We start from the raw sequence: 23,818 nt of genomic DNA, 5'->3' as shown, positions 1-23,818 counted from the left end.
TCATTCTGACCACATAACTTGCCACTGTTCTCTCTAAGATGCACAGGAGCACAACCCCACAGAGCCCACACCTCCTGTCTAAACCCAGTGAAAGTGAGTAAGGGCTTTATTTAAAACTGAAGTCTGGCTAACAAGCCTACAATTGGGGCCCAGCCCGCATCTGGCCGCAGCATCATAACACTCCTGAACCTACCCAAACCCCAACCCTGAGCCAATCATACATCTAAACCCCCTGCCCTGAGCCCCTTACGCCCCCCACATCTCCAAACTCCTGCCCCCCCACATCCCCAGCCCCCACCATAAAACTAACAGAAGACAGCCTGAATGCATGCATGAAGCTGGATTGGACCAGTTATGATGTAAACTTCAAAGAAATGTATGAAAAGATGAAGCAGCAGAAGTCCCATTAGAGTCTGTGAGTACAATGTTTCATTTATGCTACTATCAATCATCACGTCATTATCAATAATATTACGTTCTATATTTTCAGTCATGCAAATACGCATTCTTATACTGGCTCTTTGTTGACCACTGTTTCCGAATTTTGATGTAGTTTGGCTTTTTGGTTTAAAAAGATTGCCAACCACTGCACTAAGGGGGGAAATACAAACCCTGCTTCCCACAACCATTCAGGGTTTTTTTTTCCATGTCCTGAGGCTTGATCAGTACCCCAGCCCCCCCAATTGGCCCCAACACTCTCTAGTCTGGAGTCCCCTCCCCGAGCCAGCATCCCCTTCTTTACCCTCTCCTGCACCCAAATTCCCTCCCAAGCTTTTCCGTTAAAAGCATTTGCAGAAAATCATGCCAATCTAGACGTAGCCGTGTTGTTCATTCTTTAAACCTCTCTCAGTAGTAGTCTTGCCATTACTTTATTTGAAATAGAAATAAGCAGCAATGGATCCTATGTTTTTAATTTCACTTCAGATGAAACAAAATATTAACCTATCAGGCAAAAAACTAAGTGGCACATATTAAACATTTCAACCAGCACACCAAAAAAAAAAAAAAAAAAAAATCAATAGAAACATATAAACAATTAACAGAAAGGCAGAAACAATGAAGAGAAAGTGGTTTAACTTGATAACTGCCTGGTATGCTTCACACTCATCCTCCCTCTCAAGCCTCTGAGTAAATTTATACTGATTATAATTATATTGAACAGTTGCTTCAAAGTTTATTTAAATGGAGGCTTTTCCACTGCTGAAGTCAGCAGCAATGCCAGTCATGACTCCACGCCTATGAGAACAGACCCATTTCCCCTTCCTGGAACAAATCTCAAACAATCTGAAACCCAGGACTGCAATGTTTGACTTCGTAAACTAAGTGCTTACTCAGCAGGCATACAGAAGGTAATGCATTACTCCACTTAACCATACTAGCACTATTATCCATTTTACATAAGAATCTATAACAACAAGTGTATTGTTTGACATAATGCAAAAACATACAGGAAAACAACAGATATTTTGTCTGACCCCTGTCAGGTCAATTAATTTCCTTATCAGTGATGAAACGTCAGGAGAACAAGGCAACACAGAAAAAAAATCTACAATATTGGAGAAAGCTTATGGCAACTCAAATATAGGCAGTGAGATGAAATGCCTATGATAAAAAATAAACAGCAGAAGTAATTTTCTATTCCTACTGTACAAGCTTCATCTTTTGAGTCATGTATAGTATCAAATGCTATACTTCACAGTAAACTAATTTTATGAAATCATATGGTTGTCAGAAAGAGACAGCATTATTTTATTTATTATTTATAAGGCACATATCCAGAGCTCCATTCCATTAGAGGAACTCATTTTATTTTAACCTTATGTTTTACATACAGTTCAAGTAATGAATATTTTTTTAAAAAAATACGTAATGAAATCATCTAAAACCAAAAATCTAAAAATAAAGCAAAGTCATATATAAACATCAGGAATGACATTCACACAAGTTTTATGCAGGATAGTTTCTAATCTTATGTATTTTTTACTAAACCAAAATACATCAATTTAGGAAATGTTATCTTAATGTTCTTTAACATTTGTGATTATGACAGATTACCTTCAGGATCTAAAGCAGCACCACATGAATATCAATCTCAAATGATCTTACATCAAGAAGAAATTTGCTCAATTTTCTAGTCACATGACAAAATAAAGTAAATCATGATGATTAAATCATTTAAGATTGTTGATAGGATCGGTATGTTCATAGTTATTGACATTTATGTCCCCATTTCCCTGCCATCCCCAGTTGTTTTTCTTAATATTAGATCTAAAATTCCAAAGAGTCCTGGAACAAACATTCCTGACTTGTTTTCTGTAACAACTATTTAAAGTGAATAAGCTGAAGAGCTGTAAAACTGAAATATGCAAACTGAATTTCTAAATAAAGTCAAGTCTAAACATCTCATTCCAACATTTTGTATTACTGTAAATAATCTGAAAATTTTACTTATGATCACTCAGTTCTGCTTCAAGAAAGAACCATTTTACCTGCTCTAAAAGTTTGATAAAATGTTGTCTTTCACAATGAAGCAGCTCACTGAACATTTTTGACAGCTAATGCCTTGACTATCCAAAAGCCAGATTTAATATTAAATTATTATAATTCTGATATTGCAGCTATACAGTGTACGTTACCCAATCAGAGAGACACTCCTAAAACAGAAATACTCAGGCACCAACTTGGGATGAAGACTCTTCAAATGGATACAAAATGTCAAAGGTAATTACATTGACTTTAATTAGTAATTATGTGTAAGACATCCAATTTAAAAGTCTAAAATACACAGTGCATCTTTTAAAATGGGCAAATAAAAAACCTTGCCCTGCACACAAGAGTGACTTTATAACAAAATAGTGGAGTCAAATAAAACAGGCATGTATGTAATTAAATCTGTTGTTACATGTAATTGTGTAAAGATATTTGAATTAAAGGCCAACATAATACACAACAAGGTAATGAAGTCTTAACACCTGGGCTGATAAAGCCCTCAGAGAATTAAAAACAGAGGGCTTCTGGCTACACATGGAGACAAGTCAAGGAAAAACTGACAGACACTGACCATGGACACAGCTTGATCAGTCATAAAAGACTGAGACAGATGTTAAGACATAACATGCTGCTCTTAGGAGGGATAAAGCTTACCGGTATGTAACATTTTCAACTTGCTAAATCAACAGGTTACTACTAAGTTCAGGCATGGCTAGGTTTGGTCATTGCAGGAATAACCTAACACTTCTGTTTATTTTGGTAATACCCAATTAAACTTAAATTCCAAAAACTGTGCCAGAGTATCTGATACTGATACAGGTTGAACATATCTGGCACCCTGGGGACCTGACCACTGCCTAACCAGAGAAGTTTCCGAACCATGGGAGGTCAATATTGTCCAGCAGCATTACCAACACATACACTGTTTACTGGGCTCTATGAAGACAGAGAGCTAAATTAAGAATAAACAGCAGCACAGAACACTGACAGCCAGGACTGTTGGCTTTAAAGAAACTTTATGCTACTCCAGGAAACTTGGCCCCACCCATGATAAGTGGACATCTGGCTAACTAAAATCATGCCGGACCACAGATTTTTCCAGATCAGTGTGCCAGACTATAGAAGTTCAATCTGTAGCACACACTTTGAAAACTACTGAGGGGAAACCCATCTTTAATTCCAGAGAATGCCAAATCAAAGGGGGGGGGGGGGGGAGTTAACACAGTCAAAGGTAAGGGAACTGTGGAAATTCCACCCCATGTAGTGCAGCAAAGAAGTTGTTAGCACATGTCATTCTCTACCCTGAAAGCCATACAATCCATTGAGCATTGTGACTGGAAAAGGTGATGGATTGTTAGAAAACAAGAAAGTTTGTACTGGTTGCCACTGAAACATTCTAAAGTTGAAAGCATATTTTAGTTCTTGTAAAATTCAGCAAAATAAACAGCAATATAAATTGATATACCCATTACCTTTACCAATCAAAATCCTTATCTATGTATCGAAAATTGGACTCAAATCAAATGGCAGCTATTTTATTCCTGTCTGATCCTAATACCATATAATGATGAAATAATTGAAAATTGTAGCTCAGGGCTTTGAAAGGTAATTTCTCAATGAGTTGGAAAAAAGGAGAACTAATACTCAATTTTTCATTTACTCAGAGGTTAATTTGATTACTAATGTTAGCAGTTGTCTGGTCAGAGCAAATGAGAGATGTTAGTTAAAATGTAACACTAAGAAATATAGAAACTTTTTTTAAACTAGAGGGGAAACAACACACAGTATATTGCTGCTTCTTGTTGGTGCTCTCAAAAACTAATACAATCATTAACGCATTAATGCTTTTTTTTTCCTCTTAAGTGAATAGTTTTGAGAGGTGCTGGATTAAAAGCTCCCTAACCCCTATATGCCTGACAAACATATGGCTGATCCTCCTATCACTCAGGCACAGATTGTGCTGGTTGATCTTCAGATCCTTCTTTTGCCTTGTAAGAACTGTTCCCTCTTCATCCATATAATTAATAAGAGCCACACTTTTCTCCGTCTACAGAGTTAAAACTCATCTCCAGAGTTTATTACTCCAACTTTCTCCTTTTTAGTGTAACCTACATCACCTTCCCTCCAATCCACACAAAATGAAGACAGTAAGATGATCTGACAGATCACTTTACTCTTAAAATACCTCCATGGCTTCACACTTTCTTCACTGGATAAAACTCAATCTCCTTTTAGACAACACGTCTCTGCCTCTCTACACCCGGTTTCCTTCTGTCTCCTCTAGCCAGCCCTGAGACTTTTCAATAATCCCGGGAGCACATGAATGTCCTTTATGAGATGATTCAAAAAGCCTTCTCTCTATTTATATCCCATCTTAAGATCTACTACTTCCATGATGCCTACAATTAGCAAAAATCATCTACTTGTTTATCTTGGAAAGTACTCAGTCATGCTGTGCACTACAGTGAGTAACCATGTAATGATATTGATATTAAATCTGTCCTTCCTCACTTACAACTCATTATTATTATTTACATTATGATAGCACTCCACTGTGCAAACACAAAATAAAAGTCTCTGTCCTGAACAGATTTCACACTAAACAGACTAGAGATATCAACGTATAGACAACTACAAGATTAACCAATAAACCTGGGTTTATCAGTTAATCCTGTCGACAACATGCATTCTCCCCACTCCTTAAAAGCCAGCTCCCCCCAGAACTGGCTCTGTCAGAGGCATCAGCACAGGGTTTGGCAGGGGAGGCTGCCACAAAGCAGCTCCTGTCTGTTGAGGGGGTCTGAGTTCCCTGCAGACGGGCTGCTCCAGCATCGCACGGAGCAACCTCTGTCCACAGTGAGCCTGAGCCAGCTGGAAACAGAGGTAGCTCTATGGCAGCAGCCCCTGTCCATAGGGGGAGTTCAAGCTAGGGATGTGAATGAGTAGTCGACTACTCGATTAATGGATAAGCCTGGGTTTATCAGTTAATCTAGTCAACTAGTAGCCACTGCTGGGGGAGCCAGCTTAAAAGCCGATTCCCCCCAAGCACCAGCTCCACGGTTTCACCTGTCTCCCCCACTCTGCTGCCTCTGCAGGGCAGAGGGGAGTGGGGACTGCCGTGAAGCAGCCTCTGCCCGTGATGAGTCCAGACCCCCCCCAAACAGCCTCTGTCTATGGGGAGCTCAGACCCCCCACGGACCGGGATCTCTGCCTCCCCATGCTGTTGCCTCTAACCTGGCTCCTGCCTGGCACCCCGTGCTGCCCCCTCTGGTACAGAGGGAGCAGTGTAGAGTAGCAAGGGGCTCCCTGGGAGTGGGGCCAGATTGCACTGGCTGCTGGCCCCACCCTTGGGGACTACAGAATAGTTGACTAACCACTAAGAATTCATGCGGTTAGTTAACTATTCAGTTAACTGATAGTTAATACACTTAATCCAAGCTCCCTGCAGACAGGGGCTGCTCTAGCATCCCACAGAGCAGCCTTTGTTCCTGGAGAGCCTCTGTCCCTGGAGAGCTCAGACTTCCTATGGACTGGTGCCACTACCACCCTGCGCTGTTGCCTCTGCATCAGGAGGCAGGGGATGGTCTGAACGAGGAGCTAGTTTTTAAACTGGCTCCCCTTGTGATCCAAATCCCACCTGCTACTCTGTGCTGAGAGAGTCAGCAGTGTGAGTGGCAGAGGACTAGTCACCTCCAGAGACTATCAAATAGTCATGTAATCACTAAAATTTTATGCGGTTACACAACTATTCAATTACATCCCAACATCCCTAAAACAGACAATGCAGACAAATCATTAATGAAGAAATGATGTAATACACAAGCAGAACGAAGAGGGAATAGTCAGCAAATATCACATCAGTGCCGCAATTTGTGTTGTACTGGGGTGTGGTTAAACTTTTTTGTTGGGAGAAAGTTACCCAAACTGAGACACAGGAAAAGAGAGGGGAAGAAAGAATTCATGGAGATCACACAAAGAGAGACACTGAAGACAACTCAAGAAAAGATATTTCATGACTTCTTATAGCAAAAAAAATAGAGGTGGGAAGAAGTTGAAGTGAACAGCCAAAAAGCAAAGGAGAGGGAAGATCCACTGATGACATCATCAGTGCTGAAGGTCCCTGGAGCAGCTGCTCATCCTTGCTCCTACCAGCTGCATTTCTACATCCCAGAAGTTTCTCTTTCTTCTTCAGACTAACATGGCCCTGATATCCCAAAGTGCGGGAACTGCAGGGAAAAATGAGACAGAATAAACTCTCTTGCACCCTCTCAATTTAGTCTGTGATCTACCTCAACTGATATTATCAACAAGGGCAGTTAAAACCATGGTCAGATGCCTGCTACAGTCTAAGAAAAAAGTTTTGCACAGTTTCACTAAACAGTTATAAAATGACAATGGTTATCACTCACTTCTGACCTATTTCAAATTTGAATACCTGATCTATAGTAAAATGTTGATTGTCAAATCGAATCATTGATGCAATTTGGCCCCAGGCTGCATGCAGCATTTCAAAGGTGCAGCGCCTTGTTGAGACGGAGGCCTGGCCCCGGGCTCCATGTGGTGCTGCCGCTTTGAAGCACCCCTCTCTCCGTACCCCCTTGCTGCCTCTGAGGCAGCAACGGGGGGCAGGGAAATGACTAGTTAACTAGCATGTCAACTATCCAGTAAGCATTTAGTCAACTAGTCATTCACATCCCTAATCTATAGGTATAAAGCCATGTACTGTGTTCCAATTCTAGTATCTCGCACTCAGAAAAATCTAACTGACACTGATTAGACCGGGGTGGGGAACTTTTTTTGATCCACATAAAAATCAGTCAAATACCACATGCTAGTAAGAGGCAAAAAAACCCAAAACCACACCCTGATTGATATGGCCCCCCAGAGTGTGGGAGGGCTGAGTCTAGAAGATTGAGGGGCCCTCAGGCTCTGGGCTAGGGCCAAAAATGAGGGGTTCAATGCACAGGAAGGGATTGCTAGGGAGCGGGCTGGGGACATTGGGTTTGGGCAGGAGGTAGGGTTCAGGAATGGGCTGAGGGTCTGAGCAGAAGGTAGGGTGGGTGCAGGAGAGGGGTCTGGAAGGGAAGGAGGATGCACAAGTGGGCTATATGTGGGAAAGTGCAGTCTGGAAAGGGGAACAGGAGTAAGGTAGGGGTGTCTGGGTGGGAGGGAGGGTGTAGGAGCATGTTGGATTATGGAGTCTGGAAGGGGGGTACAGGAGCAAGAGGGGCATAGGCGCCTACCTGAAAGAGCTTGGGGAGTGCCCATGGCTCCACACACCTCTATGCACTGCAGGACACCTTTCCCCACTGCTCCCATTGGCTATGATTCAGCCAATCATAGCAGCAGGGGGTGGTGCCTGCATGGAGTGCTCCCATGAACAGACAGCCACTTCCAGGCACAGCCCACAGACTGGATCAAGACACGGCTTGCCTGGACTGGGCCCATGAGGCTCGGGCCCTTCCCCCCTACACACAATAGGAAGCCAATGCTGGCACTCCTGCCATGGTGTCCCCCGCGTGACTGAAGTACAAGCATTGGCTTACACCACTGAGGGGGGAGCCCTGAGCCTTACAGACCAGATCATAGGCCCGCAAGCCATAGGTTCACCATCCCTGGATTGGACAAAGCCTATTAATTGGAGAGAAAAATATTCATCTTACTATGCCAACCAAGACCATACAATGCCAAATACAAATTAGGATTACACAAAAGTACATTACATTTTTGTACAGGTTGAACCTCTCTAGTCTGGCACCCTTGAGATTTGCCAAACCACAGAAGGTCAATATTGTAGTGAGTGGATCTCTATTATTATTGCGCCAAGGAGAATAAATGGAAAAATTCTTGCAATGCTGCTTAGTAATGTATGATTGTAGTGATACACCCCACGTAAGCCTATACCTAACCAAGGCTTATCTGCTCTCTTCATAACGAAGTGTTAGTGTTGTTACACAATTTTACTGTCTTGGCACAAGTAGATAAAACAAACAAAATGCTTATTCTTAGCAGCATTACCTGCAGTTTGACTGCTTACCTGGCTTGTAGAAGACATTTAGAGGTAAATTAGAGCTAAATAACAGCACAGAACACTGAGAGCCAGGATTGGTGGCTGTAAATAAACTTTATGGGACCATAGGAAACTTGACCACACCCATGATAAGTGGACATCTGGCTAACTAAAATCATCCCAGACCAGAGTGTGATGGACTAGAGAGGTTCAGCCTGTACTGGTTTTACACCACTTTTTCTTTACCATAATAAATCATGGAGCATTTTTTCCTGAGTTGTCTTAAATGTCCATCTCCTTTTCTTCACTCAGCACTGCTCTCATATCCTATTTATTCTGTTTGACAGGTTTATTGTTCTTTTTCAGAATCAACTCCTTTTACGAAAGCAATGGCATGCATACCATTGCTACCAGAATCATATGCAAGTTCAGCTGAGTTTGGAACCAGGTGATGTATTGAGAACCTTAGTTTCAACTGTGTATTATTTCAAAATGTGCCTACGTCCATTGACAGCAGCTGCTATTTTCCATTACTTTTTCCTCATCCAATTTCATCAGGACTGATTCTCTTTATAAGCTCATACTGCATTCTAATGGGCAAAGTTATCACAGACAAATTACGCATAGTCTACTATACAATCCACGTGATAAATTTGGCAGTCACCTTTGACCATCTCTGCTACTCTCTGCCAACTGATCCATCTCCCGGGATTTATTCTAATCTTTCAAATAGCTGCCATTTAAAAAAATAGTCTGACAAAAATGTTTTCAGCTCATCTCCCCAAATATGGAATTTCCTTCCAAAGTTACATCTGCCCAAGGCCAAGGATGAGACAAGACTCAGTTTGAAGCTAACAGCAGCTTTTCTACCCTTAATATCATAATATAAGTATGTCATTGTGGAAATATGTAAATAAGCTAGTTGGCAAATTCATAAACCAGGGAAGATGGAATAAAGTAACCAGCCACCACTTCGTTAACATCCCTTTCCTCAAGGCAGGCTTCATTATTAATAAGATGCAAAAAGCTCAAAATAATACAAACACTAGGTAACCAGCTAGAAAGGGGAACGGATGCATACACACCACTAATTTCTTACAAAGAGTTTTGAAATGGTTGTTAAAGCTTGGAAGAGGAACTCATTTAAATCAACTGAGTTATCAAATATTTTGGTTCATGCTGGTGAACTGACCTTGTTATGGTGGCTCACGAGACCTGGGTTCTGATTACAGATTCATCATTGACTTACCATCAGGTCTCAGATAAATCACTTCCCTCTACAGAAAATGATATTCACCTTTGTAAAGCACCAATATCTACGGATGGAAAGCACTATAAAACCTGTAAGTATTAATCACATGAATAATTTAGATCAAATTCTTTGCTCCTTTTTGAGTATCTTGTGATCAAAGACTGAAAAGTGGCTATGCAGAGAAGGCTCTTTATTACTCAGATTTATTCAAGTTGTAGTCAGAGTTATACCAAACACAGCATATTTGATATGGAAACCATTATGAGATTAACATAAAATCTACAATGCCATTTTTACAAGTTACTTTTCAAAGAAGATCTTATAGAATTACTTAATGTAGTGTAGAAGCGTACAAAGTAGCTACCTTACAGTAGATAATTTAGGTAACATGCCTAATCTGTAGGTTGAATAAAAACAAACCCATACTGTTTCTGTAAATGAAAATCTTGCTTCTCTAATCTATGGAAATTCTTTAAATAGATCAACAAAATAGTGGATAAAAAAGAAACACTTTCAAAAAGGCCTCTGACAGTATTCCTCATAACAAGGCTGTTAAGAAAAACTAATTATGATATATTACATATATTACTACTACAGAAAAGAATATGGCTTAGAAACAGAAGAATACATATGGACTATTTTCAGCATGGCAAAGGGTTAATAGTGGGGTCTCTTACAACTCAATAAAAAATAAAATTGTTTCCATTAATCAACACTATAGAAGATTAAAGAACCTAAAAGATATCTATAAAATCTAGATGGATAACATGATGGCTAATTAAATTTATTGTTGACAAATGCAAGGTAATGAATACTTGAAAAAATAATTTAAACTATTTGCTGTGTTATACATTTCTTCTAACCATTCATGAGGGCTGAGCATTACTGTGGCTAGCTAACTGGAGTATTTGTACAAGGATGAGCTATTTGTATGGATAATGAAGACATCCACATTACAAAAGACATCAAAAAAGGAAAAATATTCTAGGGGATAGAAACTTTCAAGCTTTAGGCCATAAGCCAACCAGTAGGTTATAGGAGTTTGTAGAAACCTTGTCTATAAACCATGTTATTCTGCAGTTACAGATTACGGGGGATTTTGAAACTTCCTTTGATGCATCTGGTTTTGGCCACTGTAAGAGACATAGTCGTAGTCTAGTTCAGCAGTTCTCAAACTGTGGGTTGGGATCCAAAGAGATTGCCAGGGCTGCTTTACACTTGCTGGGGCCCAGGGCTAGAGCCAAAGCCTAAATCCTGCTTCCCAGAGCCAAAGCTGAAGGTCGAGCTCCACCTCCTGAAGCTAAAGCCTGAGGGTTTCAGCCCTGAGAAGAAATACTCAGGTTACAGGTCCCCTGCCTGAGGCTAGCTTTGAACTCCTGGCCCAGTATGAGGCGGCTCTAGCTTTGGCCCCACCAGGGGGTTGAACTCAGGCAGGCTCAGGCTTTACTCTGCTGGGGTCATGAAATAATTTTTTGTTGTCAGGAGGGGGCTGCAGTGCAATGAAGTTTGAAAACCACTGATATAGATGATCACCAATATGATCCAAAATGGCAATTCTGATGATAACATGGGAACACAATTAGAATACCAAAAATATTTCCCTCAGGTCTCAAGGTAGGTAACTGTAGCCCCCATGCATTTTGAAATTTAAGTCTAATCATGTTTTATCAAAGGACAGGGGGCTGCAGACAGGAGAGTCTGAGAGGGGAAGTCCTAATATAGTTAGGAAGACCCACAACACCTGTGGCCAGCATTGCTTTTGTCTCCTCCACCTGTAGCCAGACAGACCACCTGACCACGAAAGTCTCTACCCAGATCCTGGTGTGGTTTTGCAGGGACTATGGCTTCCAATTTGCCACTCACTGAAATCCAGGCTGGGAAAGCCATCCAATGTGAAAGTTGCCTGCTAGTGGAATCTCTCAGGAAGCAGGTGAGAGAGCTACAGAAGGAGGTGGCTAGGCTGAGGAGTATCCGAATCCACAAGGAATTCCTGGAGAGTATTCATGTGGAGACAACTGAGGATGAGGAAATATCCTGTTACAAAAGACTGCCGACTCATCACTGGTGGTAGAGAAGATGGCTGTGACTCAGGGGGAACACTGGCAGCTGGTCACTTCTGGAAGCAAGCAGTGCTCCACCCCTGCTCCCAACCCTCCCACCGTGGTTCTCAAAAACCATTACACTGTTCTGGATATGGGAGATAAGGAATCACCTCCTAAAGCAGAAGAGAAGCTTTGTAACCCTAAGGCTGGGAAGTCTGCAGCCACCACTGTGAGGAGGAAATGTAGGATAGTGGTGGTTGGAGAATCTCTTCTGAGGGGGATGGAGGCACCCATCTGTCATCCTGACATGTCATCTTGGGAGGTATTCTGCCTGCCAGGGGCCTGTGTCTGAGATGTTATGGAGGCATTATCGAAGATTATCTGGCCCTCCGACTACTACCCCATGCTACTCATCCATGCGGGCACTAATGATACTGCAAGGTGTAATCTTGAGCAGATCAAGAGTGACTACAGGACTCTGGGAATACAGGTAAAGGAGTTTGGGGCACAGGTGGCATTTTCTTCAGTCCTTCTTGTCAAAGGTCAGGGCCCAGGCAAATACAGGTGCAACCTGGAGGTGAATACCTGGCTGTGAAGATGGTGTCGGCAGGGGGAGGGGGTCAAATCAGTATCTTACATGCCTATATACAGATGCAAGAAGTATGGGGAATAAGCTGGAAGAACTTGAAGTGCTAATAAACCCACACAACTATGACATCATTGGTATCAGAGACTTGGTGAGAGGTGGGATAATACACATGACTGGAATATCGATATAGAAGGGTACAGTTTGCTCAGGAAGGATAGGCCGGGAAAAAAGGGAGGAGGTGTTGCCTTATATATTAAAAATGTATACACTAGGACCAGAGGTGGGCAATAATTTTGGAAGGGGGGCCACTTCACAAATTTCAGACATGGCTGCGGGCTGACACTTAAGGAGTGAGGTTTATAACTACCCTGCTGGGTATGGTAACCTTATTTTCTGAACTAGCTGCAGTTAGTAAGAACAGTTTTAATTATTAAACAGATTAAGTGTTTTAACTTTCACATGTTATTTTATCAAACTTCATTTTAAATAAAGTAAAATATTATGTCCTACACAAAATATTTCAATGTTTTATATTTTATGTCGGGGTGGGGAACCCTTTTTGGGTTGGCGGTCACTGACCCACAAAAGAATCAGCTGGAGGCCACACAAGCGAGAAGCAAGAAGCTCCTCCACACCCAACCAACGCTCACTGATGTGGCTCCAACTGAGGCACCTCACTCCTCTGGTGCACCGGCCTCACAGGGTGAGGGGAAGGAAGAAGGGAACTGATGTTTAGGGCTTCCCATAGACCAGATTTCATTTCCTAGGGTTCTGGAGTTAGTGGATTTTATGGACCTCTTTTCGCTCTGGGGTAGGGACAAAAATGAGGGGTACAGTGAGCAAGACAGGGCTGCCAGGAAGTAGGAAAGGGATGGGGTGCAGGATCTGGGAGGGAGCTGGGGTGCAGAAGCAGGTTGGGAGTAGGGTGTCTGGCCAGGTAGAGGGAGCAGGAACAAGAGAGGGTGCAGTGTGTGACCAGGAGAGAGGGTGCAAGAACAAGGGAGAGAGTCCGAGCAAGCTGAGGTTGACAGGTCTTGTGGGGAGGGAGGGAGGGAGGGAGGGAAGGAAGAGTGACAGGATTGGGGTGGGGGAGTTCTGAGGATGAGGGCGGCCTTACCTGGCTGTGTGCCCCCTTGCTACAGCCACACTGTCCCGGCCACCCTGGAGGAAGGCCCCGCTGCAATGGCCACATAGTCCCGGAGGCTGGAGACACCGCTGCCGCGGCCATGCTGTCTAGGGGTTGGTCCTGAGGCAGGACCTGATGAAATGCAACCTAAAATACTCAAGGAGCTGATAGAGAAGTAGGTGAACCTTTACCTCTCATCTTTGAAAAGTTATGGAAGTCAGGAGAGATTCCAGAAGACTGGGAAAGGGCAAATATAGTGCCCATCTATAGAAAGGGAAATAAGAACAACCCAGGAAACTACAGACCATTCAGAATAACTTCTGTGACAGGGAAGATAATAGGGATATAAGTGACTAGTCAACTAGCTGACTACCCCGATAAGCAAGTGCTTATCGAGCAGTCAAGTAGAAAATCGACTAGTTGCTTCCCCCACCACCACCTTGCTGCCCCTATCCGAGAGAGGCAGTAAGGGGGGCGGAGCACAAGCCAGTGCTGGGGGAAGCTGGCTTAAAAGCCGATTCCCGCCCCCAACACAGTCTCCACGGGGAGGAAGGGGCAGCGGAAAAATGGTGCAAGCAGGGATTGAAACAGTCCTGCTTGTGCTGTTCCCAATGCTGCTCCTATCCCTCTGGAATATACGAGAGCCACCTGCATCTCTTCCATATTTCAAAGGAAGAGGCACATAGCAGAAGCCCCGTGCTAACAGGGATGGTGTTGCTCCCCATAGGCGTGGATTCCCACCACCTCTCTCCCTTTGAGATATACAAGAGCCAGGGGCGACTCATGTACATTTCACAGAGAGAGGGGGCAGAGGGAACTACTGCCTCTCTCCCTTTGAAATATACAAGAGCTACTGGCAGCTCTTGTACTTTTCAAAGGGAGAAGCACAGTGGGATAGCGAGTGCCCCTCCTTATCAACTAATTGAGTAATTAATCAAAATTTAACATCCCCAGAAGATAATGGAGCAAGTAATTAAGGAATTCATCTGCAAGCATCTGGAAGATAAGGTGATAGGTAACAGCCAGGATGGATTTATAAAAGAACAATTCATGTCAAACCAATCTGATAACTTTCTTCCATAGACTATCAAGCCTCATGGATAAGGGAGACGCAATGCACATTGTCTACCTAGACTTTGGTAAGGCATTTGAAACTGACTCGCATTTGCTTCTTATCAATCAACTATGGAAATAAAACCTAGATGGGACTACTATAAGGTGGGTGCATATCGGACAGGATAACTGTTCTCAGAGATAATTATTAATGATTCACAGTCATGCTGGAAGGGCATAACAAGTGGGGTTCCACAAAGGTTTTGGGACCGGTTCTGTTCAACATATTCATCAACAATTTAGATTATGGCATAGAGAGTACACTTATTAAGTTTGCAGATGATACCACACTGGGAGGGGTTGCAAGTGCTTTGGAGGATAGGGTCAAAATTCAAAACGATTTGGACAAACTGGAAAAATTATCTGTGGTAAATAAGACGAAGTTTAATAAGGATAAATGCAAAGTACTCCACTTAGGAAGGAACAATCAGTTTCACGCATAAAGACTGTCTAGGAAGGAGTACTGCAGAAAGGGATCATAGTGGACCACAAGCTAAATATGAGTCAACAGTGTGACACTGTAGCAAAAAAAGCAAACATGATTCAGGGATGCATTAACAGGAGTGTTGTGAGCCATTCTGCTCTTTGCTGATTAGGCCTCAATTGGAGTATTGTGTCTAGTTCTGGGCACCATATTTTGTGAAAGATGTGGAGAAATAGGAGAAGGTTCAGAGAAAAGCAATAAAATGATTAAAGGTCTAGAAAACATGACCTATGAGGGAAGACTGGAAGAACTGGGCTTGTTTAGTTTAGAAAAGAAAATACTAAGAGGAGACATGATAGTGGTTTTCAAGAATCTAAAAGGGTGTTACAAGGAGAAAATTTGTTCTCCTTGGCTTCTGATGATAGAACAAGAAGCAATGAGCTTAAACTGCAGCAACGGAGGTTTAGATTGGACATTAAGAAAAACTTCAGGGTGGTTAAACGCTGGAATAAATTGCCTAGGGAGGTTGTGGAATCTCCATCACTGGAGATATTTAAGAGCAGGTTGGACAGACATCTATGAGAGATTCTAGACAGTGCTTAGACCTGCCTTAGTGAGGGCAGGGGACAGGACACTATGACCTCTTGAGGTGCCTTCCAGTTCTAGTATTTTATGATTCTATGAAATAACCATATTTCTCCCAATAAAAAGAAAAGGGTATTTTCAAAAACATATACAGGCAGTCCCCGACTTACGCGGATCCAACTTACGTCAGATCCGCACTTACGAACGGGGCTTTCTCGCCCCGGAGGTCGAGGTAGCGGATTGCTACCTGCGAGCTCCGGGGCGAGAAAGCCCCGTTCGTAAGCTGCTCCGGTGCCCCTGCTCTGCTGGAGACCGTCTCCAGCAGAACAGGGGCACGGGGCGGGTTCCCGCGCTTCTGAGGCTTTGCCAGAGCAAAGCCTCAGGAGCGCGGGACCCGCCGCTGCTGCCGCTTGAGACCCGGTGCCTGTGGTCTGCTGGGGACGGTCCCCAGCAGACCACAGGCACTGGGACTGAAGCCGCAGCCGCGGGGGGGGGGGGGGGGGGGGAGTCCCGCGCCTCTGAGACTTTGCCAGAGCAAAGCCTCAGAGGCGCAGAACCCCGCTGCCGCTGCTGCTCTGCTCCCCGTGTCCCTGGTCTGCTGGGGGGGGCGGCGCGCGGATAGTGTGCCCCCCCCAGCAGACCAGGCTTTTGTTTTGGACCCTGGAGCAGAGCAGCTGGGGCGCTGCGGATTGGTCCTGCAGCACCTGCTCTGGGCACTACTGGACCAACCCGGCAGCACCCCAGCTGCTCTGCCCCAGGTCCTGATTCAGCCACTGCTGGTCAGTTTCAGCAGTGGCTGAATCAGGACGCCTGGGGCAGAGCAGCTGGGGTGCTGCTGGGTTGGTCCAGTAGCGCCCAGGAGCGCCGCTACTGGAGCAACCCAGCAGCACCCCAGCTGCTCTGCCCCAGGCGTCCCCAAGTCAGCCGCTGCTGAAACTGACCAGCGCTGACTACAGCGCTCTCATAGCCCACCCGGCTATGATTAAGTTGTTTAAGCAAATGTGTTGCAATGGTAGAAAAAAAATTGTGTAAGTCTGAAAACTATAGGTACTGGGGGTACTTTGGGGGGGGGGTGAGGTGGGGCAAATTGGGATACTTTATAAAAAAAGGTTGAGAAACACAGGCATGAGCTACCATCATGCAACCTTACCGCTGTGTTAATGAAGATTTTTAATTTCTGTTTAAAAACTAAGAAAGATAAATGTTTGTTGGTAGGACTGTACTTGTAGGTTCCACCTTGGTTTTTAGTTCATTTGCTACTGTGATTAGGTAATAAGCAAAAGCCATAGCTTTTAATAGTGCCTTACATCAGTACAACTCAAAGAACTTCACATTCATATCCCCATTTTCATTTAACTGTCCTCAAAAGAAGAAGAATCAAAGACTCAAGCCTGCTACTTTGGAAGTAGGTTCTGGGACTAAGAAGGGTACAGAATCTCCTCCCTGTCTTGTGAGCCAAAGAGAGCCCATTAAATAGCTTTTGCCTCCAACTGATTTGAAGTTTCATTTGAATTATGAAGCCATCATAAAGCCCAAAAAAATACACGTACACAAACCCTGCCACACGCGTGTGTCTAACAAATTAACAATTACTCTGTTTTCACACTTAGTTTCATCTGCACATTGCAGTTCACACCAAAGTGTCACAAATCATAAAAGAGCACATGAAAAACACTGGCACAGCTGTAACAAATTATTAGACTATGGAGCTGTAAAAATAACCAAACTCTTGAGACTGCAAATTCTTCAGCACAGGAGGTTTCATCATCCTCTGTGATTGCCTGGCATATGCTGGATGCTACCACAATATAAATTGACCAAAATACACTCTACTTCATTGCTTTCACCTTTGGACTTCAGAGGGACAGTGGCTAGGGCCTTCTGATACTAAAACTGGAGATCTCCATACTAGGTAGGCCTGTGGAACGTTAAATATGAACTTCTTAGCAATGACAGTGAGCCATAGACTTACTACATTTTCAAAAGACAAACTGGTCTGAAAATAGTGAAATCATCAGATTCCTTTCTCTGTAAGCAATTATCAAGGAATATAAAGTCCCAACCAGCTGAGCCCCAAACATAACAGTATGTGATGACTCAAAGTGAGGTATGCACACAGCCTATGATGTGAGGTTACTAATTCCATTTTATCTCTCTAAATTTTTAATTAAATATTTTCAATGTCAACAATGTAGACCAGATTTGTTTGGAAAACATTTGTAGAGTTTTTTTGGCCTAAAATCCTTGACGGAGATAATACAAGTAAACAAATAACTACAGTGTAATAAACAGAACTAAAAATAACATCCATCAATTAGCACATTTTACAAAAGCAAAGGAGATGGCCACTGATATAACAGTGCTTTTCTTACATAAAGATTTTTGTCCATAAATCTCAAAGGTAGGTCTTATCACCAATTTTTGCCATTGGGTAAAACAGGTACAAAGCGTCTTTCACATGTCACACAGGAAGCTAGAGGCTGAACTGGGAAAAGAATCCAGATCTTGACCCCAACTCAGTTTTCCAACCAATGGAACATGCTTCTTTCAGGAAAAAAATGGTTTCTAAATATTTACAAACATGCACAATCATAATATTAAGGCAAGAGGCCAATGGGGCAGCAACAAAACTTTTCCTAGTATTTGTCCTAGGGAAAAAAGCTACAAGGATCTCTAGCTAAAACCAAACTACTTATGGAGATATACTATAGCACTCTAAGAGTATACAGCACTTTATATTAGTTAGAACTATACTAACAAAGGTCTTTGCCTTGAAACTGACAGGCAGTAACTCAAACTACTCTAGTGGATAAGAAAACAAATATGAAGGGGACAGGTAAAGCTGCGGGTTTTAGTGAAACAGACTGATAACTAGAGTGCACTGAAACCAAAGGGAGAAAAGAACAGGGGCGAGGACTGGGGGACGGGAGGGAAAGGGAGAAGGAAACCTAACGTGAATGGCGTGCAGAGACTGCGAGGAACTCTGAAGTTAACTTCCCAAGAGTGGAAACGAAAACTTAAGAAAAAAAAAAAAAACAAATCCAAGGAGGAAAAATCTGGTGACCGAGCACGTCCCCCTCCTCCTTATGCACTTCCACGGCCAGGAATGAAAGGGGGGAGGAGGAGGAGAGAAAATTATCTGCTTGAGACTTTCTGCTCTCAGCCAGTAATTAATCAGCCTCCAGCCAGGCACTCATCAGTTCCCCAAAACGAGCCCGAGGAAGTCACTGAGAGGCGAGGGAGGGGCCGCCTCCCGCAGCTCTAGCATACAGGCCTCACCGCCACTTCCTAGCCCTCCTGCGGCAGCGCCGTGACCCAGGAGCGGGCTGGGGCGCAGGGGCAGGCCGGGAGGGGAGGGGGGCACTTTTATTGCAGGGGGCTGGAGGGAGGGGGTCGGGCGGCGGGGGCGGGGGGGAGGTGAGATGCTCTGGGGCTGGGTTTACCTGCTGCGGCCGCTGTGGCACGAAGATCTGGCTCAGCCTCTCTCCCTCCCCCCCCTGCCTGTGCTGCCCAGAGCCCAGCCCCACGCCGGCCCGGCGGCGACCCGCAAGGCGAGCGGGGCAGGGCGGGGGGAAGGGGGACGGGCTCTGCCCGCACACAGACGCTCGCGCGGCGCCGCCCCCTCCCGCACGCACGCAGGGAAGCGCAGGCCGCCCACACAGGCAGCGGGAGCGCGCTGCTCACGCTTGGCCGCTACGGGGGGGGGGGGGGGCAGAGAACTTCCTGGGCGGGGCTGAGCGGGGAGGGGCACGACCTAAGGCAGCGCCCTCCCCCCCCCCAGGTTGGAAGGTCGGGAGGGGGCGCGCTCGCCTATAGAACCAGCCCCCCCCCCTCCCCCGCCGCTAGTGGGCCGGGCCGCGTGGATGGAGGCTCCGGATGCCAACTTCCTATTTGCAGAAAACTAACTATCCCCGCCCGGCCCCCAGCCCGACACGGCTCGCTTCACTTGCTCCTTCTCTGGCAGGGGTTGGAGGTGGGGGCTCTGCAGTGAGGCTGGGGGTTTGGCCGTGGGAGGGGGTACAGGGTGTAAGGGCGCCGGCTCCAGAGCAGGGCCAGAAACGAGGGGTTCAGGGTGCAGGAAGGGGCTCTGAGCTAGGGCAGGGGCTTAGGGACAGGAGGGAATATGAAGACTTGGGGTGCAGGTGCATCTCTGGTGTGGGCCCAGGAACGAGGGATTTGGGGTGTAGAAATGGGTTCCAGGCTGGAGCCAAGGAGTACACAGTGAAGGAGGGGGCTCAGGGCTGCATGGCTCCCAGGCAGATCCTGGTAGAGGCCAGCTGCAACCAGGTGGTTTTGCAAGCTGCCTCTGCCTGCATGTGCCACCCCCAGAGTTCCTGGCCAATGGGAACTGTGGAGCTAGCACTTAGGGAGGATGCCCAGTGGCTGTCCCTGCACTTGGAAGCCAGAGGGATATGCTGGCCGCTTCCGGGAGTCTTGCAAAGCCACCTTTCCTGCTGTGGGATGCTACCAGGATCCAGGACATTCTGGTCAAAAAGCAGATGCCTAGCAACCCTAAGGGAGACAGGAGCTGGGTGTTCTCCCATTTAACACAGCAGGAGGGGCAGCTTATATGGATGGAGGTGGGGCTCCATCTAATAGGGCAGGAGGGGCAAGGCAGTGTGGAAATGGGCAGCTGGGCAGACAGAGGCAGATCCCTAATCTAGGATACCAGGAGGGGCAAGCTTTGCAGAAAGCAGCATCCAGTTGGCCAGGAAAGCTGTGTTAGTGGATGCAGGCAGTAGGACATGTAGTAGGACAGGAGGAGGCAGACTGTGCAGAAGGAGACAGGCACTTCAATCCAGCAGGGTGTGGTGGACTCTTGAAATAGAGACAGGATTTTCCTTCCCATTTACAGGATATGAGGGGACAGACTGAAGACAAGAGCATATCTCCTCATCTAATGAGGCAGAAAGGTTTGGGCTGCGTGGTCTCTTCCCACGAGGGAGATGTGCACTGTGCACCTTGACCATGAAGCTTCATTACCATTTGTTTGTTTGGCGTGGTGTTTGTTTTTTGTTGGTTTTTTTTTTTTGTAAGGTGGAGGCCTGTGCATGAATCATGTTACAGTACAACCTAGGAATGTGAAGGACTAGTCGACTATCCTATCAGATAGTTGTCTAGTCGCTTCCTCTCTCCCCCCCCCCCCCGCCGCAATATATAGAGGCAGCAAGGGGGTGGGAAGAAGAGGGGGTACTTCAAAGTGGTAGTGCCTCTATCAGAGACAGCAAGGGGGAGTACTTTAAAGCAGCAATGCTAGATTAAACTAGATGGGTTTATGAAGAGGATGGTTTGATGAGATATCATCTTGGTAGCTAATTGACCATTATCAGTGGTAAATAGGTCAATGGAGGGATGATAGGAGTTACTATAGAGAACTTTCTGGGTGTCTGGCTGATGAGTCTTGCCCACATGCTCAGGGTTTAGCTGATCGCCATATTTGGGGTCGGGAAGGAATTTTCCTCCAGGGTAAATTGGCAGAGGCCCTGGAGGTTTTTCGCCTTCCTCTGTAGCATGGGGTACAGATCACAGCTGGAGGATTCTCTGCATCTTGGGGTCTTCAAAGTATTTGAAGGCTTCAATATCTGAGATATAGGTGAGAAGATTATTCTAGGAGGTGGTGGGTGAGATTCTGTGGCCTGCACTGTGCAGGGGGTCGGGCTAGATGATCATAATGGTCCCTTCTGACCTTAAAGTCTATGAGTCTATGACTTGAAGCCTGGAGCCAGAACCCAGACTCCACACAGTGCTGTTGCTTTGAAATGCTGCGTGCAGCCCAGGGCCAGCGGGGATGTCCCCAGGCTGCATGCAAGTCCCCAGCTGACCCTGGGTTCCACTTCAAAGGCAGAGGTGCCCTATCGACTATTTGATTAGTCAGTTAACGGATACTTAATGTCCTTAGTAAAACCAAAATGCAGGACAATGTAGCACTTTAAAGACTAACAAGATGGTTTATTAGATGATGAGCTTTCGTGGGCCAGACCCACTTCCTCAGATCAAATAGTGGAAGAAAGTAGTCACAACCATATATACCAAAGGATACAATTAAAAAAAAGTGAACAAATATGAAAAGGACAAATCACATTGCAGAACAGAAGGGGGATGCGGGGGGGGGGGGGGGGGGGGGGGGGGGGGGGGGGGGGGGAAGGGGGAGGAAGGAAGGTAAGTGTCTGTGAATTGCTGATATTAAAGGTAGGGAGAGTGGGATGTTTGTGAGTTAATGGTATTACAGGTGATAATTGGGGAAACTGTCTTGGTAATGGGTGAGAAAGTTCAAAGACTTGTTAAGTCCTTGTTGGCAAGTGTCGAATTTTAACATGAATGACAGTTCAGAGGATTCCCTTTCAAGTGCAGATGTAAAAGGTCTTTGTAGCAGAATGCAGGCGGCTAAGTCATTGAGAGAGTGTCCTTTCTGGTTAAAGTGGCAAGAAACTGTTTTCTCTTTGTGATCTTGTCTGATATCTGTTTTGTGGGCATTAATCCTTTGGCGAAGTGTCTGAGATGTTTGTCCAATGTACATAGTAGACGGACACTTTCGGCACATGATAGCATAGATTATATTTCTGGATGCGCAGGAATATGTGTTCTTGATCTTATAACTCACTTGGTTAGGTCCAATAATGGTATCAGCAGAATGAATATGTGGACAAAGCTGGCAACGGGGTTTGTTGCAAGGGAAGGTACCAGGGTTGGTATTAGTGTGGTATGTCCTGTGGTGGTTGGTAAGAATCATCTTGAGGTTAGGTGGTTGTCTATAGGAGACTATGGGTCTGTCTCCCAGAGCCTCTTTGAGTATGGTATCCTGTTCCAATATAGGCTGTAGTTTATTGATAATGTGTTGGACAGGTTTAAGTTGGGGGTTGTAGGTGATGACAAGTGGTGTTCTATTGTTGGTTTTCTTGGGTCTGTCTTGAAGTAGATGGTTTCTAGGTATTCGTCTGGCTCTTTCAATTTGCTTTTTTATTTCTCTGGGTGGGTAGTTGAGATTTATAAATGCTTGGTAGAGATCCTGAAGCCTCTGGTCTCTGTCAGTGGGGTTAGAGCAGATGCAGTTGTATCGAAGGGCTTGGCTATAGACGATGGATCGTGTGGTGTGTTCTGGATGGGAGCTGGATGCATGTAGGTAACTGTATGAGTCGGTGGGTTTTCTGTAATACCATTAACTCACAAACATCCCACTCTTTCCCTACCTTTAATATCAGCAATTCACAGACACTTACCTTCCTTCCTCCCCCTTCCCACCCCCCCGCATCCCCCTTCTGTTCTGCAATGTGATTTGTCCTTTTCATATTTGTTCACTTTTTTTTAATTGTATCCTTTGGTATATATGGTTGTGACTACTTTCTTCCACTATTTGATCTGAGGAAGTGGGTCTGGCCCACGAAAGCTCATCATCTAATAAACCATCTTGTTAGTCTTTAAAGTGCTACATTGTCCTGCATTTTGCTTCAACTACCCCAGACTAACACGGCTACATTTCTATCACTTAGTAAAACCCACCCTCCTACCTTGATTCAGGACAACTCGTGGCCCCTGAACCAACTCTTAGCTCCACTTTTAAGTCTTTGTATGAGCATAGACTCTACCGTGTCCCTTGCAGACACCTGATGACATTGTCTCCTTTAAAAAAACTGAAACTAACTGGTCATGCCCATTAAGAACTTTGAATTCAATTGTGTGAGCAAGGAGAAGTATCAATCTATAGGTGTGAGGAGATTGTAGGCTATGCTTCCAGAGGAGTGTGATTCCAGACACTTTTCTGATTGCCTCACAAGACCATGTGTTTGAAAATCCAGTGTAATTTGTGCTACTGTGAGGCAAATGGTGGCAAAAGTGCTTTGAATGCCTTTGAAGACAGCGCTATTAACATACAATGTATTTTTGCACAGATGTCAATTTTACATGCATTCAGAGCCTTTTACCCTGGGGGGAGCCCAAGGCATTTCTATATACATACAATATGCCTACAGTTTAGCCAGCTGTGAGTGGAGATTGGCATCTAAGTCTACAGTTTAATATGAGATAATTTAAAGTGAATTTAATTCACTAGTCCTTTGGCAATGACTGACCAGCTTTAGACATACCTGGAAAATACTTTGTCAAATTAGGAGACTTTAAATACTTTTAAAATTAACTCCCAATGAAAGAAAAGTGAAAGGGACTTGGTCATGCTTCTCTGAATTGCCATAG

The 23,818-nt window shown here is 44.6% G+C and overlaps 1 protein-coding gene across 7 annotated transcripts in view; it reads right to left on the bottom strand.

Annotated features, from left to right (window-relative positions):
- Positions 1–19,299, bottom strand: part of TBC1D5 (TBC1 domain family member 5) — a 525,247-nt gene extending 505,948 nt beyond the window's left edge. For 3 of the 7 annotated variants that reach the window (XM_075922103.2, XM_075922104.2, XM_075922102.2), the window contains exon 1: positions 19,075–19,265. The gene's annotated coding sequence lies outside the window, so the exon portion shown is untranslated. Of the gene's footprint in view, positions 1–19,074 lie in introns of all 7 variants that reach the window. The other 4 variants (XM_089776643.1, XM_075922105.2, XM_075922100.2 and 1 more) reach the window with 4 other exon arrangements.
- Positions 19,300–23,818: the final 4,519 nt, after the last annotated feature.

Source organism: Pelodiscus sinensis, chromosome 2, assembly GCF_052426305.1.
Source record: "Pelodiscus sinensis isolate ZL-2025 chromosome 2, ASM5242630v1, whole genome shotgun sequence".
Lineage (NCBI taxonomy): Eukaryota > Metazoa > Chordata > Testudines > Trionychidae > Pelodiscus > Pelodiscus sinensis.
This window is presented reverse-complemented; position numbering and strand designations above follow the sequence as displayed.